Source organism: Gossypium hirsutum, chromosome A07 (assembly GCF_007990345.1).
Source record: "Gossypium hirsutum isolate 1008001.06 chromosome A07, Gossypium_hirsutum_v2.1, whole genome shotgun sequence".
Classification (NCBI taxonomy): Eukaryota; Viridiplantae; Streptophyta; class Magnoliopsida; order Malvales; family Malvaceae; genus Gossypium; species Gossypium hirsutum.
This window is the reverse complement of record NC_053430.1, coordinates 83,594,347-83,604,943: the sequence shown is the minus strand read 5'-3', so window position 1 is coordinate 83,604,943 and position 10,597 is coordinate 83,594,347. Positions and strand designations below refer to the sequence as shown.

The window sequence follows — 10,597 nt, the reverse complement described above, 5'->3', positions numbered from 1 at the left end:
AAAAGCTGAGCTGGTGACAAAATAACTTAATTAAGTATACATTAATTAATTTGCGTTTTTTCCTTTATGGATCAAAGTCGATTTAGCATGTTTCTAATGCCAATTCAAATTTCTGGAAGTGAATTTTTCAGGTTCTTCAATTTTCTAATGCCTAACTCTCTTATTTTGTTTCAAATGAAATGGAAATGCTTGGCTGAGTTCATATAATTGTCTAAAAGCTCTCGAATCACAGCTTCTTTACCAAGATATGGACGCCATTTTCTCGCTCTATTACCAATCTTAGAACAGGCGAATGTGTGTAGTTGGGAGAAAGGGAAAAGGAGAAGTTAGACAAAAGGAGAGACATTAGTAGTTTCAGTTCAACCATGGCCAAGTTCTGTCCAAGGCACACCCGGGGGCCGACCCCGAATGGCATGTACACTTGTGGCAGCTTACATGCACCTTTTATCCCATTTGAAAATCTATCCGGGTTGAATCTATAGGCATCTTCACCCCAAATTTCAGGGTCAGTGTGCAATGCCAACACCATCATCCAAATATTTACACCCTTGGGAACAAAAATCTCTCCGAATTTAATATCTTCCAAGGCTTCCCTAGACACCACAGCTACTGGCAGATAAAGTCTCAATGATTCCTGAATTACCTTAGTAAGCTGCATCACACATGCAAGACAAGGATTTCAAGATTAATAGTTATTTATATAAATATCCACAATAACTCTCAATCTAATAATTAATTATTTGGACATATATATGTATACCAGTTTCATCTTACGAAGCATGCCAGCATCCGGAGTACGAGCCCTACAAATTTCAACCACCTCTGTCCGCACATTATCCTGCCATTCTTGATTGGCAGTTAGAAGCATGAGGCACCAGGTGGCAGAAACGGCAGTAGTTTCATATCCAGCCAGGTATATGTTCTTGCAGTTATCAACTACAAACCTGTGGCTTCTTGACTCAGGTCACTGTTTTTAGCTCCCTCAACCACCATTTGCAGGAAGTCCTTCTCGTATGTTGCTGCCCCCTTTCTCTCTTTTACCACATGCAATATCAAATCACGTACCTCCTTTTCAAGTTCCCAAGCTTCTCTGTTGCTTTTGATGGGAAGATATCTGTAATAACCCAAAAATTTTAATACAAATTGCTTCCATAGGACTTTGAAATTGCGAAAGAATGCTCACCTCATTCTAGGCACGCCAGTGGATAAGCCTTTCTTGGACATGGCCTCCCGTAGAGCTCTTAGCTTCAAGAAGATTTCTTCTCCTTTACAATAATTACTTCCGAAACAGGCTCTTGAGATGACATCTCCAGAGAAGCTTCGCATATACTCGTCAATTTTGATGTCAGCAATTCCACTATCGACCTCTATTCTGGTCTTCCAAGAGTCTACTAGCGTAAATGTAGATTCGACAATCAGGTTCATCTGTTGAAAATGATCAAAAGTTCATTCATGCGTTGTAAAACTGATAATACATTCTACATTTATAAACTCTGCTAACAAACTAACTTACACAAACTAACTCTAACTACCCAACTAACTCTTTTCCCTTCTCAACACTCCCTTTCAAGTTGAGGGTGGTATATATCTTTAACGCCCAACTTGCATACTAAATACTCATGCTGCTTAATTCCTAGAGCTTTTGTCATTAAGTCGGCAAGCTGTTCAGTTGTTCCAACATGCTGCATCTGAATCAATCCTTCTCTAACTGTATCTCGTACGAAATGACAGTCAATTTCTATATGCTTAGTTCGTTCATGAAAAACAGGGTTGGCTACAATTTGTAGAGTTGCCCTACTATCTGAAAAAAGTATAGACTTATCAGATTGATTAAGACTGATTTCTTTTAACAATCCATCCAACCAAATAACCTCTGCTACTACTGCTGCCATACTTCTATATTCAGCCTATGCTGATGATCGAGAAATAGTGCTTTGTTTTTTTTACTTCCATGAAACGAGAGACTTTCCAAGTTTAACACAGAAACCAATAACTGATCGCCTAGAAATAGGACAAGAAGCCCAATCAGAATCACAGAAGGTAACGATCTGCGTTTTACTAGCTGCAGACAATAAAATACCTTGGCCAGGATTTTTCCTTATGTATCGTACCACCCGAAAGGCAGCCTCCAAATGTGATTTTTTTGGTTTGTGCATAAACTGGCTTAACTGTTGAACCGTAAACATTATGCCTGGTCGTGTATTGGTCAATTATAACAACCTTCCCAATAGTCATTGATATATTACAATATCCTCAAATTAAATCGTCCCCATCAACTTTTGTTTTTACTAATTCATCATATTCAACCGAGGTGAGTTTTTGATTCTATTCAAGAGGCGTACACACTGACTTCGCTTCTCCTAATCCTAGATCAGCTATTAATTCCAATGCATACTTTTGTTGGTTCAACACAATCCCTTCACTCGATCGCATCACCTCTATTCTAAGAAAATACGTTAATGCACCTAAATCTTTCATCTTAAAATTCTGGTGCAATATTTGTTTCAGTTCATCAATCATACTAACGTTACTCCCTGTAATTAACAGATCATCAACATAAATGAGTAAGATGACTATGTCATCTCCTTTTCTTTTGGTAAACAGGGAATAATTGTGCTTGCTTTGTGCATAGCCTCCTTGTATTAAGGCCTCAGTAAGCTTTAAATTCCACTGCCGAGAGGCTTGCTTCAGACCATCTAATGACTTATGCAGACGGTACACCCTAGACTCCCCCTGTCTGTGAAAACCATCTTGAATGTCCATATAAACTTCTTCACACAAGTCACCTTGCAAAAATGCATTGTAGACATCTATTTGGAAAAGAGGCCAATTATGAATAACGGTAACATGCTTAACAACAGAGGAAAATATCTCTTGAAAACCAATACCAACCTGTTGATTGTATCCTTTCCCAACCACTCGGGCTTTAAACCCTTCCACCAAACCATCGGAATTATACTTGATTTTATAAACCCACTTACAACCAATAGGAACCATACCAGCAAGTAAAGGAACAACCTCCCATGTACCATTGGCTTCCGAAGCTCGAATCTCCTGTTGCATAGCCTCGACCCATCTTGGATCCGAGACAGCCTCAGCATAGGTTTTGGGTTCAGTTAAAGAAGAGATATGGGCTACAAAGAACTGAGAGTGAATAGGTAAATGCAAAGAGGAGTAAACATGAGAAATAGGAAAGAAACCTGTGGCATAAGAAGCGGAAGAGTGGTTGGAGTAGACGTTGTTTTTCATCCAAGCAGGTGGCCTAACACACCGTGTGGTGCGGCATAAAAGGGAAACAAATGGCGTAGAGAAGGTTGGTTAGGGAACAGAAGGTACGGATAAAATAGGTGAAGAAGGAGGAACATGTGAAGAGGAAGAAGTAGGAATGGAAGGCAAAGATTCAAGATGAAGAAATTTGGTACTATCAGTGAGAGGGAAAGACAAAAAATGTTTGGTAGGAAAAGCAAAAGAAAATACTGTTTCATGAAAAACAACATCACGGTTAACACAGAAAGTTTTGGTTTCAAGATTGAACAATAAGTAACCTTTCTGCACAAGAGAATAACCCATAAAAACAGACGGAATAGCCTTAGGAGAAAATTTATCATGATAGTTGGGGGTGGTAGCATAAGCAAGACAGCCAAAGACTTTCAAACAAGAAAAATCTAGAGGTGTATGATATAATAGTTTAAAAGGACATTTCCAATCCAAGAGAGGAGTAGGGAGACGATTTATCAAAAAACAAGCAGTTAACACACATTCACCCCAAAATTTACTAGGCACATGAGACTGAAATTTTAGTGATCTGGCCAATTCAAGCAAATGTCTATGTTTTCGTTCAGCAACTCCATTTTGCTGAGGAGTGTAAACACTTGAGCTTTGATGTATAATGCCAAACATACTAAAAAAATCATTGCACTCATTCTTAAAGAATTAATGCCCATAATCACTTCGAACAATTTTAATACTAGTGGAAAATTAAATCTTAACTGAGGTAAAAAATTGTTTAAGACAAACAAACGCATCACTTTTATACCGTAACAAATGCACCTATGTCATCCTTGTGTAATCATCAACAATTGTTAAGAAAAATCTATGGCCATGGTGAGTAGAAATCCGATAAGGTCCCCACAAGTCAATATGAATAAGGGAAAAAGCAACATCAACATGAGACGTATGGACAGGAAATGGACGCCTAGTTTGTTTAGCAAGAGGACATATAGGACATTGGTTTATACTATCAATAGTGGAGGCTGTATAAGGAAGGTTAGACACCTTATTCAATCTTGAAACTGAAGCATGGCCAAGTCTAGTGTGCCAAAAAAAGGATGAGTCAACGGAAGCAACGGTGGTAACAGATGGGGGCAAAACCACACGAGCCTGTCGGGCTGGATTGAGGATGTAAAGACCACCGTGTGCCTTACCAATCCCTCTCATCTTTTCACTGGAGAGATCTTGGATAAGGCAAAAATGAGGGTAAAATGAGACAACACAATTAAGATCAGTAGTCAGTTTTGAAATAGAAAGAAGATTATAATGAAAATTTGGAACATAAAGGACTTTAGTAAGTTGAAGGCCAGGTAAAATGGTACAAATGCCGACATGAGTAGCGGAAACGGAGGAACCATTTGGGAGTCGAACATAAGGTGAAACCGATTCACAGGCAACAGGAGATTCTAAAAATTGAAAATCAGAAAGTATATACCTAGTATCCAGAATCCAATTATGACCAACATCAATCATACCTGCTAGACTAGTAGTAGCCTCAATTGTAGGTTCCTTGTTAAACAAACTCAAAATTTGATGATACTGTCCCTGAGTAAATATTGGTGCCTGTGGACGAGAACTAATAGAATCAATCACTTCATTATCAAGTGCAGGAGCAGTAGCAGAAGCATTATTCACTATGGATCCGGAACCATTGTTCGCATTTTTCTTGGTAAACTTAAAATATGCAGGATAACCAATTATCCTATAGCAATTCTCTCTTTTATGCCCTTTAACCTTGCAATGATCACAAATTCCAGTAAATCATTTTTTTGTACCATCTGAACTGAAGAAAAAGAAACCGAATCAACCCCAACAGCACTGGAGCTATGTTGTCTCTAGGACTCTTCTTGCATAAGCATTGAGTATGCGTTGTTGACAGACGGTAATGGATTCATCAACAGAATTTGACTACGCACCGTATTATACGTCTTATTCAACCCCATGAGAAACTAGAACAAATGTTGTTGCGAAACATGTGCAACTCTCTATCTAGATTAGACACATCCACAAGAAAAAGAGGGCACAATCGCATCATATTCATCCCAAAGCAATCGCAACTTAGTAAAATACAAAGATATAGAAGCAGTACCTTGAAGCTGTGAGGCAATTTCATGATGCAGAAAAAAAATTCTTGAACCATCCACTTTATGGAATCGTTCACAAGATCACTCCATACTATTGCTACACTTGAAGCAACAACAATCCCTGTCGAAAGCACTTTGCTGACCGTATTTAATATCCAAGATAAAACAATAACATTACACCTCTCCCACTGGGTTCCTAATTCTCCAGGAAACAGTGATGAAATCAAGCCAATTCATCTTATTATATAAATACAAATACTAAATCATGTCACATCTATTTCACATATTATAATATCGTTCCTAGAACTTCACATTGTTGAAGCATATAAACCAAAACCATCATTTATACTTACATCATGTAAACCAAATCCAATCATTACTTTATTTATAATACGTCAAACATCTTACTTAATTATTTAATTCACAACTTAAGATCACAATATCAAACATAACTCAAACATGTCATATATACATAAAATGCATATTACTTTCGAAACATGCTTAGATCACAACCAAGTTCACACAACCATTATCAATACATACCACACTTATAAACCATAACTTAAAAGACATATACTTAGGCAACATATTTATATTTATTCGTCGCACATAGCGTATTGGCCAAAATGAACTTAAACCATATCCAAACCAAAACTAAATTCAAGCAAAATAGTTAAGCCATTTTTGCATGGCTAATAAGCATACATTTCCAAAAATTCAACTTTACTGAACACACACTCAAACCTATACATGCCATAGTTCGAGTTCAAATAATTAAATACTGAAGCTGTAGATAGTGTGATGAACTTTGTTGATGATCCTCGAGCTCGTAACTTGAATCCAAAATCTATAAAATAGAGTAAACAAAGAATACACAAAGTAAGCTATCATAGCTTAGTAAGTCATAAGCAAATATACAATTCATCGATATAGTTAACTCCTTAACTTTAAACTAAACTAATTTATTTAGTTAATACTATACTTTATTTCAACTTATACATTCCATAAACCATACATTTACACAAGCTCACCAAAAAAGAATATTTAACTTCATATACATACATCACATATTTGACCGAATACACAAGATTATATATAACCTCACATATGCTTATTACCTATATGGTTGAATATACATGGTCACACATATACACATAGTGAAGAATCATTTCATTAATATTCAAATTATTTAATCATAAGGTCGAATACACATACTAATCTTATATTTTTTTTTCATTTCTATCATACATAATTTAACACAAATATTCAAAGTACTTACTTGCCTTATCTCACATAGATAACAAGATAAATCATACCAGGCTTTATAGCTCGTTTTACTTTCTCAAACACAACTTATCCTTGCCTGATGAACCATTCGGATTTGAATAAGATACTCGGATAATCACATATATCATACAATGCCAACGTCCCAGACGTGGTCTTACATGCTATCTCATATCGATGCCACTGTCCCAGATAGGGTCTTACTCGAATCAAATACAATGTCAATGTCCCAGACATGGTCTTACACGAAACCACATAAATCGATGCCAACGTCCCAAACGTAGTCTTACATGAAAACACATATATCGATGCCAACGTCCTAGACGTGGTCTTACTCAGAAACACATATTAGAATCCTATGGTTCAAACGAGGCTTTCGTCGTCGTAACTTAATCAAATCGAGCTTGTACATATAACTTCCAAATATATTCAAATTCGGCTTTCGTATATATATTTTTACACAATTCAATTCAGCATAAAAATCTAGTATTTATTCAAATTTAACAACATTTATTTACTTATAAACTTACCTCGGACGATGAAAAACTGGTACGGATCTACTAGGCGACAACTTTCTTTTTCTCCCGATCCAAATTTGATTTCCTTAGTTCTTGATCTAAACATATTCAAATTAAGCTCATTCAAACATTTTTTTATTCAATTTAGTCCAAAAACACATAAATAGGCAAATTACCATTTTACCCCTAACGTTTACACTTTTTACAATTTAGTCCTTATTACACAACAAAAAATATGCAAAATTTAAAAATACCCATGTTTGGCCGAATGTTCCTAATGTTCATACCAATCCATATATGTCATTTATTTCACATTTTAGTCCCTTAATTTATTATTTTTGCAATTTAGTTCTAATTACTCAAAATCATCAAAAACTCCAATACAAAACTTGTTAATCTAAAACATATCTTTCATATTTCCTCATCAAACAACAAAATTCACAATCTCTCATCAATGGAATGACTCAAAATATTCATCAAAATCAAAAATTCAAGCATGGGTCGGATAGTACTCGAAGGAACGATCTCAAAAACGTAAAAATCATCAAAAATCGAAACCAAACTAACCTTGATTCAAGCTTGAGAAATGGCCAAATATCACAAAGCTTTTGTTTCTTTTGTTTCTTTTTATTTTCAGTCAAAATATGAACATATGAACATGACTTTTAATTATGTTATATTATATCATATATATTATTTACCTATTTACATATTTAACCTTTTAAAATTAATAACAAAAACATGCATAATAAATGTACATTTGGCCATCACTTAGTCTAAAGGGTTATTTGCAACATAAATGCTTCAACTTACAAAGCCATTAACAATTCGGTCCTTATAAAATAAACTATCAAGTTTTCAATTTATGCAATTAAATCCTTTTACTTAATCAGACATTCAAACGTCCAAATTAAATTACAAAAAATTCACAAGCATAAATTCACAAAAAATAAACAGAGAAAATAATTTTTAAAAATTTTTCTGACTCGGATTCGTGGTCCTAAAACCACCGTTCCAACTAGGATCTAAATCAGGTTGTTATAGAAGCAACTCCTTGGAACAAGAACCATCCACCAATCCTAATTTATTTTTGGCCAACAACACAATTTTCATGGTCCGGCTCTAAACATTATAGTTTTCAACTCCAGTCAATTGGTGCGAAAGTAATAGCGTACCTAGAGTATCAGAAGGACGTAAGTAAAGCGGATGATTGAAATCAATGGATGATTCAGTACCCATGACGCAAGTTGGAGCTTCAAGAGAAACATTGATTAAAGCCAGAAAGTAGCAATTGAAGATTGCCCTAGAATGATGACCAAGAAACCACCCAATAGCCAGCCTTGGGCCAATATTACCCAACTAAAAAAACTTACCAACTAGTCGATAAAGGCCAAAACAAGTGGCAAAACAAAGTAAACTGAAAAACCTAAAAACAGTTCAATTCTGCCAAATCATGAGCGACTCAAGGAACATCGACGATTATGAACAGTGATTATGAACCACCAGTAAACAACGATTTTCATGGCTCTGATACCATGTTAAAAATGATTAAGAATTCATTCATGTATTGTAAAACTGATAGTACATTCTACATTTATAAACTCTGCTAACAAACTAACTTACACAAACTTACTTTAACTACCCAACTAACTGTTTTCCCTTCTCAACATCATCATTCCCTACAAGAGGTTTTCTCTATGTATTAATGTTTATATACACCTAGTATTGTATGTAGATCTGTAATCATAGTCATTTTGATATATTTAGTGAATCATATGTTTATATATATTTGTACCCTAACATTGTCCATGTATAATTCGGGAGAAAGAATTTTTCTCTAATAAGCCCATATTGCCCCATTTGAAGTTAGAATTCCTCAACCAAACAAAGGACCACGATCCTTTTGTTGATAGGAAGGCTTCCCTAAGGCTAAGGACATGCATGTAGTAATCTCTTTCACAGCATCAGGTTGATTCACGAGTAATGTTTGAGTGGTACCAAGAGAAAACACAAATACTTGACCTGAAATTTAATGAAATTACTCCATCACTATCAGTGATAACTATTTTGGTAAATTAATACTCCTAAATCTCATTACAGACACCGACACGCATAGGATTAAGAGGTATGCAATACATTATTATACATACCATATTGTTTCCTCCATTGCTCAAAGAATGGAAAGAGTAGTGCACCGCAGTTGTGAGTGGCAGGGGGTGCGTGCTAGGAACCTTAACAATACTGGATTGTGCCTTCTTTATCTCTCTTATGTTTCCAATTAGCAAACTCAGAGGAGGTCCTTTGATGCCTTGCTTGAGTAATATTGCTTGGAGCTTCATTGGCTTCACCACCAACTCATGAAACAAATTTAGGATCAATCCAAGGAAAGCAAACAGCACAAGAGAAACAAAAATGTTGACATAATACTCTGTAAATCCCATGTCAGAAGTGGTTATGGCTTTGGAGGTTGTTTAGACACAAATAGGGAAATTAAGGAAGGGAGTAGAAAGGTTTGGTAGAAAAAAAATAAAAATAAAGAAAGAACTGTATGTAAGACTTCTAATGTATTGTATTTGTGGTCAATGAAGTGTGAAAACCTTTTTACTAAGGGACAGTAACATGAAAGGCAGCATGGTTTTGAAGCTTTCTAAGATCCATATTAAACGTGAGAAGTTTTGTTTAATTATTTGTTGTGCAACAACACAAAAAAAGAAGTGGTTAAGAGATATTGGGATTCAAGGTTTAAAAGCCTTGTAGTGTATAAAAAACTAATATTAATTATTTGTTGGAATTTGGATTTTGATGGGAGGAAAATTACTTAACAAGTTAATGTAACTGCATGTTAGAATTAAGTGACCCGAATCCTTATTTAAATAAAATACAGTGGTAAAATAAAATAAAAGTAAAATTCATATAGAACTACACTTCTTTTATTTTATTTTATAATAAGGTTTTTTAAACAGTACTAAACTCCATCTATTTTATATTGATTAGAAGAAGGTGTTTCAATTTTACTACACTCCTATTAGAATATGGCTCTACAAGTCTATAAATAGACATAGTCTATTCCTCTTGTATTTAAAAAAAAATTCAAATTCGACATAGTGAATTTTCTTCTCCTCTGCCTGTGGTTTTTTCTCGAAATGGTTTCCACGTAAAATCTGTGTGTTCTTTATTTTATTTCTATTTTTTTGCGATATATTGTCATTACCGACATTCTATTTTTTTATCAAATTGGTATCCGAGCTTCCGAGTTGTTCATCTCGATCATGGTAATAGAGTCTTTAAAGTATGAAATTTTGTTGTTGGATTGTAACACCAGATTTGTGTTGTGGCAGATTAAGATGCAAGCAGTTCTTGCGCAGATGGATCTGGAGGATTGTAACAGCCCAGTTTAGACCCTAGTCAAAATAGTGATTTCGGGACCATAGATCCGAGTCA

At 35.2% G+C, this 10,597-nt stretch overlaps 1 pseudogene; it reads right to left on the bottom strand.

Annotated features, from left to right (window-relative positions):
• Positions 1-226: 226 nt before the first annotated feature.
• Positions 227-9,597, bottom strand: LOC107955687 (cytochrome P450 714C2-like; annotated as a pseudogene).
• Between the last annotated feature and the right edge of the window lie 1,000 nt (positions 9,598-10,597).